General features: G+C 41.1%; 1 pseudogene across 1 annotated transcript; it reads right to left on the bottom strand.

The window, feature by feature from the left end:
- Nucleotides 1-7,634: 7,634 nt before the first annotated feature.
- On the bottom strand, nucleotides 7,635-8,470 carry LOC105522590 (annotated as a pseudogene). Its single transcript, XR_001003473.1, has one exon. The product of XR_001003473.1 is annotated as a serine/threonine-protein kinase WNK1 pseudogene (transcript).
- Nucleotides 8,471-8,476: the final 6 nt, after the last annotated feature.

An 8,476-nucleotide genomic window follows, 5' to 3' on the forward strand; every position in this document is an offset into this window, starting at 1 on the left:
TTCGTGAATATTGGTACCCTATGGTTGGGGCTGTCTGGAACCAATCTCCTATGTATACTGAGGGATGATGACTGTGTGTGAGAGGAGCAGTATGAAGAGTTCAAAGAACATTTTAATACGACAATGATACCTAGTAGCTCTTTAGCATGTTAAAGAGATAAATCTGTTGCATTTCCCAATTTACCTTAATCCACAATAATCTACCAGTCCATGTAAGGAGATTACCCACATAAAGATAGATATATCAGGTTATATAGCTCAAAACTCTTAGCCATGAAAATGATCTTATCCCAAGAAATCTGTTAATCTCTACCTAGTAATAGAGAATGTGCACATTAATAATTTGATTCACTAATTAATTTCACCTCTCACTGTTTGGTTTATACATTAGTGTGTGTTTGATTAACTAGACCATCTATCACACATATACTGACAAAAATAATATTGTCTCCGAGAAGGTGAACCTCAGTTGCACAAAAGGTATCTACAGGAAAGACAGTATGCTTTTTCTTAACTAACCTGAGTATGATGATTTTAACAAGCAAATTTCCAAACACTCCTAAATTCAAACTGTTAAATTTCTTAAGAATTCTTACATTCCTGAGAAAATTATTTGTTTGTAATGACTAATAGCTTATCTGAGGACTCTCTTCTAAAAAATCATTCAACACATTCATTTAGCATAATGTATTTAAATATGGTAATTTGGCAAGGCCAAGATTCAAGTCACGACACTAAAAAGTAAATTATTTATGAAACCCCACCTGAAAAATCTAAGTTAATATAAATGAAGGTGGAGATATTATATGATCAATTAAGTTGGTCACAAAACCACAGCTTACTGATGCTTTTCCTCTTATGTAAAAAGTACAAGTAATCAATCTTTTAAAAACTACATATAGGCCAGGAACGGTGGGTCACGCCTGTAATCCCAGCACTTTGAGAGGCCAAGGCAGGAGGATCACCTGAGGTCAGGAGTTTGAGACCAGCCTGTCCAACACGGTGAAACTGTCTCTACTAAAAATACAAAAAAATAAATAAATAAATAAATAAAAAATTAGCCGGGTGTGGTGGTGGGTGCCTGCAATCCCAGCTACACTGGAGGCTGAGGCAGGAGAATCGCTTGAATGCAGGAGGTGGAGGTTTCAGTGAGCCAGGATCCCAAGATCACGCCATTGTACTCCAGCCTGGGCGACAGAGCAAGACCCCATCAAAACAACAACAACAACAACAAAACAAAACCTACATATAAAATTAAGTCTGCTACCTGTCAAAGGCATAATCCTCTTCCAAACAAAGTATTAAGAGCTTCTGACAAGTTCTCTTCAAACTGAAAAGCTCCCCTTTTAAGATCTGAGAAATTAAGTTAACAAAGCAAAAAGCTCCCCAAATCCAACTAAGTTTAATATATTCCATTTGTAACAGGTGATAACTTATAGCCTTCTAAATGAATATTTAAGTATCCTTTGTTATATTTTACATAACACTTAACATTTTTCAAAGTACTTTCACACAGTATTTCAGCTGATCTTCAACAATCCTAAATCAGTAAGACATATTGCTAACAAATGAGCATTACAGATTAAGTTCCTTACTCAAGGTCAGAAAATTGGGTAATCTAGAACTCAAGGGTTCTGCCTTGGTGCTCCTTTTCAGTGTATAGTATTCTACTACACAATAGTGAACTTTCTGAAGACTAATGGATTAGACAAAGTATATAAACAATTTCAACATGATAAATAAATACTGTAAGAATTATATATGAGATCCACCAAAAGAAAATCTGCTTTCCAGATTCATGCAAAGTAGATGAGACAAGGAACTTAGCAGATTCTGAAAATAAGCAGTTCAGAATCGTCGGCATTTGGGTGATGGGTCACAGAATTAGAATATTAGGCAAAGGCCAGGTAAAGCTAAGGAATTTAAAAGCACCAGTACATAAAGGTCAATACCTGCTTTCCTCCTCCTCCAAGAATAGTAGTTAAGTTTTGCTCTATGATTTTTCAAGCATAAATATAAACAAACAAAATCTTCACAGATTCCCTCAAAAGGACATCCTAAAAAAGATGGTGCATCATCATAGTTAATATTTATGTGGCAGGCCCTGTCCTACATGTTTTATATCTGTTCATTCATTTAATCAGCACAACTCTATAAAGTGGGTGCTCTTTTTTTACACCCATTTTACAGACAGGAAACTGTAGCACAAGACTTGCTTATTGAATTCAGGCAATCTAGTTCTTAACTACTATGTTACAAGGCAGAAAAATGGCCTCTTCAAACATAAACTGAGGTCATGCCAAGTCTCACCTATTCCTGCAGACCAGGTTTTAAAACAAAACAAAACAAAACGTCTGGGCATGGTGGCTCAAGCCTGTAATCCCAGCGCTTTGGGAGGCCAAGGCAGGCAGATCACGAGGTCAGGTGTTCAAGACCAGCCGGGCCAACATGGTGAAACCCCATCTCTACTAAAAATACAAAAATTAGCCGGGCGTGGTGGCGGGCACCTGTAATCCTAGCTACTCAGGAGGCTGAGGCAGGAGAATCGCTTGAACCTGGGAGGTGGAGGTTGCAGTGAGCCGAGATCGAGCCACTGTACTTCAGCCTGGGCAACAGAGTGAGACTCTGTCTCAAAAAACAAACAAACAAAACAAAAAACTCAAATAAAATGCAAGTTACTAAATATATAATTTAAATGATCAACATAAAGAACTGGTATAGCAAAAGTGTACTAATTGTAATTATGAATTATTTCATAGTATGCTAAATATTTTCAGAAACGATAATTGAGTATAGCTACTCTTGCTGCTTTTACAGCTTTATCTAAAAAAGTGTAAAAACTACCAGAAAACCCAAATAACAGGTTTAGGATGATTTCTGAAAATGAGAGCCCAGTTTTAATTGAATGTTTCCATAGGGATGAACTAAGATGAATTTTATTTATATACATATATTTTTTATTTTTTGAATTTATTTGATAAGCTGCTGGTGGAATAAGATGAATTTTAAATGGTTTTGAATGTCAAGAAATGAATTGTCACCAAGCAACAATAGATTCCTAGTTTGTTTTACACAAAAACAACCTCTTTCCAGGTTTTTAGATTGCTTCTCAGACTGTGTTACCACGGGTCAGAAAAAAGGTAAGAGAAAAAATTTTGCCAATACTCCTAATCGCTGACTTTGAGGATTTAAGAACAAACTCCAAAAACTATTCCCTGAGATGGAAAGTTACGCTGATTCTCATCCTAAAAAATAAGGAATGTGGCACAAATTTAAAAAGAGGGAAAAAAATTGGCCGGGCGATCACGAGGTCAGGAGATCGAGACCATCCTGGCTGACACGGTGAAACCCCGTCTCTACTAAAAAATACAAAAAACTAGCCGGGCGAGGTGGCGGGCGCCTGTAGTCCCAGCTACTCGGGAGGCTGAGGCAGGAGAATGGCGGGAACCCGGGAGGCGGAGCTTGCAGTGAGCTGAGATCCGGCCACTGCACTCCAGCCTGGGCGACAGAGCGAGACTCTGTCTCAAAAAAAAAAAAAAAAAAAAAGGGAAAAAATCACCAACATTCAAATAGAGAGATTCAGTTCCATGAGATATTTTAAGAACTATAGCAAAGAAATAAATAATGGTTTCTTAATCACAGAACCACATCCCATTTCTGTAACACTGCTAAACTTTTCACAAAATGTTAATGTCATATACTCATGACATATAGTCTTAATAAAAGACAGAGAAAAGTAAGCAGTTAAGTATATTGGAGCTTCGACAAAAATATGATTTGATCTCTTTTCAGGTAGATGTGGAAACAATCTCATCAACATATAATGCATCATGTGAACTCTTCAAAGGCAACTTGGGGGGAAGGTGCTTAAAATAAATCATTCTTAAATCTGTGCATCAATGTTTTATTTATTTCTTTTTTTTTTTTTGAAACGGAGTCTCGCCCTTTCGCCCAGGTTGGAGTGCAATGGCGTGATCTCGACTCACTTCAACCTCCGCCTCCTGGGTTCAAACGATTCTCCTGCCTCAGCCTTCCGAGTAGCTGGGATTACAGGCGCATGGAGCACGCCCAGCTAATTTTTGTATTTTTAGTAGAGATGGGGTTTCACCATATTAGCCAGGCTGGTCTCGAACTCCTGACCATGTGATCCGCCCACCTTGGCCTTCCAAAGTGCTGGCATTACAGGTGTGAGCCACCACATCCGGCTGCATCAAGGTTTTCTTAAAGGAAATTGTGCTATCTTTTTTGAAAAACAAGATCCCTTTCTAGAAAAGCAATGTAAACTCTGCAGACACAGCCCAACAGTAGTATTTTCTGACCAAGACAATCAAATATTAAAATTAAGGTGCACTACTTGTCTAATAAAACCAGGTAAAGAAATCTGCATCTTAAACAACTCAGTAATTACTGAAGATCCTGTGGTGTCAAAATATTACCTACGTATTATTTACTAAGAATTGATGCTTGTAATTAGCTGGGTGTGGTGGGCGCCTGTATTCCCAGCTACTTGGGAGGCTGAGGCAGGAGAATCGCTTGAACCCAGGAGGTGGAGGTTGCAGTGAGCTGAGATCGAGCCACTGCACTCTAGCCTGGAGACAGAGCAAGACTCCGTCTTTTCTTTTTTTGAAAAAAAACAAAAAGAATTGATGCTTGTTTTACTAAAGAGCAATGCATAGCATAACATGACTCTTCAAAAAATAAGCCTGGCAGAAAACAGCTTGATTTGTATACCACATTCACCCATCCACAAAAGCCTATTTATATCTCAATTTGAAGTGATGAAAATCAATACCCAAAACAGAAGCCTGAAATTTGCCATAGGTATAGGACCAGGTTCCTCCAGATCTCCAACAGCCACTTCCACACCAAAACAATATGGCTTCATTTGAAATTACTTATTAGCCATCTACTGGACTACAAATACTTTGTCATATCCCAAATTATTCGATCCTAACTAGCTTTTGTTCTTCATCTACCTAATCAAGTTATTTACCTGCTCTATGATTTCACTTTTCTTATTCGTCAAATAAATAGCTGGGCAGGATAACCTAAGATTTCTTCCAGTTTTAATACACTAAGATTTTTAACTCAACAACTTAACACAATATTCTCCTGTCTTGCTTCAGAAATAGGTGCATATTAAAAGGATACATTTAGCGAAAAAGTTTCTATCTTCCCAATGCTTTAGTAATCCCTTGGGCTTGTCCTTTAATTTGGCTCCAAAGATAAAAGTTCAAACACTGACCCAGTGAATACTTTATTAGGCATACAGTGCAGCTGTCCTGGTCAAAAAACCAAAAATACTTCCTAACTACTGCTATAAAGGATTTTTCAGATAGGATAATCTTTTCAAAATCAAAACAAAAAATTATAGAAGCACAGACAAATGACATGGAAGTTTCTAAACCAGGTACCACTTAATAAGCAAGGATTCATCTAGTTCTGCAGCCAAATCCGGAAATGACTCAAAAATAATATGCAACGTAAGATTTTCTTTAGTTTGGTCATGCCCATGCCTACATAATTAAAAATCCAAAAAGTTACCAGTTCTAAGAAAACCTGAGAAGCTTAGACAAACTTTGTGTCGTGATATTAGACAAATTAAGTTTTTTCACTGTATTATCAGTTCCAAGATAATAAAGTATCAGAAAATTCCAGGTGATAAAGGGAAAACACACATCACACTCTGAAAAGTCTCAGGAGTGAAATAATTAAAACTAACAAGATTAATTCATAAAGTGCTCAACAAGTAATTGGGTCCAGTCTTAAAAAAGTAAGGCAACCGGTTAAGGAAAATAAAAAATTGTTAAAAAGCACCTATTCAAATATAAAACTATCATGGAAGAATAAAATTCCAGCATCAGTAGCAATAGGCGTCGAAAGTACAAGAAAGAAACGCAAATTCTGTAAATTTCTGCCTGTAAACCGAAAGGAATCAGACATAAGTTGTTTTTGTGTTTGAGACGGAGTCTCGCTCTGTCACCACGCTGCAGTGCAATGGTGTGATGTCCGCTCACTACAACCTCCGCCTCTTGGGTTCAAGCTATTCTCCTGCCTCAGCCTCCCGAGTAGTTGGGATTACAGGCGCGTGCCACCATACCCGACTAAGTTTTATATTTTTAGTAGAGTCAGGGTTTCACTATGTTGGTCAGGCTGGTCTCAAACCCCTGACCCCATGATCCACCCGCCTTGACTTCCCAAAGTGCTGGGATTACAGGCGTGAGCCACCGCGCCTGGCCCAGACTAAGTTTTTTGAGTATGACTGACCAAAATGAATAGTTTTCGTTTGACGAGATTTTTTTTTTTTTAAGATCTGTCACCTTTCCAATTCTAAAATACTATAAAATTAATGAGTAGTTTTAATTTCACACTACCTTAGAAGTTCTACATCATTAACTGTAAAGGTTAAGAAATGACTATGTTTGTAAAGAACTTCTTAGTTTTTAAGTTTACTTCCACATGCTGTGTTAATTTCACATTTGATATGGCCTTAATTATTTGGAACCTGATATTCAAAGGGTTACATGTTAACATATTAGTTCATGGATAAAACAAGTTCCAAGATCATTCAGTTATTTTCATATCCTGTATCAGGCTGGTCTAATGACATATTTTTATGTATGCATAATGTGGCCGACTTTTTTCCTTCAGTATAACCCTGCTCCTACTAATAACCTATGTTGACCTATGCCCAGTCAGGGCAATATTCAAGCAAGCTGCTTCAGTTAGTCAAGCAACAAGTAGCCCAAACTCAGCGTTTAAACCTAGAATGTACTAGTCAACCAGAATGACACACCATTATTTACACCACTAGAGGTTAAAAAAGGAAGTATTGCGACTCCTTTGGACTCTTGGGAAAGTTTAGCTTAAAAATATTTTACAAGATTAAAACAATGATGATGACATTACAACTCTCAAAGCACTTACACAATTTTGCATGGGCTCCTGTACTATTCGCTGTATAGTGAATGGGCTGAAAGACGTTAGTTTAACGAACAATGTCAGAGCAATGCTGCTACTGCAAGGCTTAAGCATGATTAGGTAGAACAACATCAAACATTTATTTGCACGTCACTACTGTCAAGGCATTCATCCAAAAGGGGCAGAGAAGAGTCTTTTTTAATACTTATTTTATAAGTATTAAATGCCTGTGCAACCATAAAGCAAGATATATCCAGAGGTACAAGGTCGTTCTCATTTAAAAAGAACAGCCTGATCTCAGGAATGGAAACACGCTTCTACGCCCAGAGGCAGCTCATCACTGCAGAGCCTCTGATGAGACTGAAACGCACAGAGGAAGAAGCATCTGTACTTTCAACTTCCCCACTCATTCCAAGTTTCTTGCCAGACACTAAACCAGGAGACAATTCGTTTATACTAAGATGACCTTCACCACCACCCCTGCCCGGTAGCAAATCCCTCTGGCTACCAGTAATTCTTATCCTATCCCAACACGGAGGCACATGCTCCACATTCTCCTAATTTCAGCCCCTTTCAAAAGTTGGCCTCCCCCTCCCACTCGGAGTCCAACAGTTAGAGAATGCCAAGTGAAGGGTGAACTCGATCAACTGGCTTCGCCAAGCCAAATTTGGGATCCAAAGAACCTTCCAATAAAGAAGTAGGTGGGGCTTTACCTGCAGTTCACACCAGGCGACTTCCACAGTGGTTTCAGTGTCCAGACCTTTGTAGACCGTCTTAAAGGAGCCTCTGCCGATTTCGATGTCAAACTTGAGGAAGCGGCCGTCGTTAGACATTCCCACGGCCTTGGTCTCCAGCTCTTCGATATCATCCTGCTGCTGGCTCCGTTCCTCCTGCGGCTCCTTGGCGCCGCCGCCGCCGCTGCCACTTCTCGCGGGCGGCGGCTCCTCTTTGCTCCCCACAAGGCTAGGCTGGGACACTGCGCGGTCTTTGCTGGTACTGCGGGGGACAGTCGAGGGGGCAGGGCCCGCGACGGCCTGCTCCCCCGGGGCGGCGGCGGCTGGAGGCTGCTGGGCTACCTGAGAAGCGGCGGTGGCGGCCACGGCCTCCTCCCGCTGGGGCTCGGGTGGAGCGCTCTGCGGGACGACCGCGGGGATGCTGGGCTGGGGGAGGGCAAGAGGGAGGCCGGGCAGCTCCAGCGCAGTGGCATTGGAGTCGCAGATGACACTCCGGCGGAAGAAGCGGTGCTCAGTGGTGGTGGTGGTCGCGGCCGCCCCGCGGCTGTCCTTGTCCATAGTGTGGCGGCGGCGCCGGTACTCCTCAGTCCTGCCGGTCACAGCGTCGGCGGCCGCGGCCCCCAGTTTCTCCCCCACGGAGGAATCGGAGCTGGAGCCATTCTTGGGGACAGGAGCCGGCGGCGAGAGGAACAGGGACCCGGGAGTGCTGCTCTGCTTCTCTGCGGCGCCGCCAGACATGGTCGGTTCGCTGGCGAGAGGCGAGCGGGCTCGGAGTCGTGGATGAAAAGGGCGTGAAGGGCCGAGCCGCCCGCGCAGAGGTC

This window comes from Colobus angolensis, unplaced genomic scaffold (genome assembly GCF_000951035.1).
Source record: "Colobus angolensis palliatus isolate OR3802 unplaced genomic scaffold, Cang.pa_1.0 Scaffold437, whole genome shotgun sequence".
Taxonomy (NCBI): Eukaryota; Metazoa; Chordata; class Mammalia; order Primates; family Cercopithecidae; genus Colobus; species Colobus angolensis.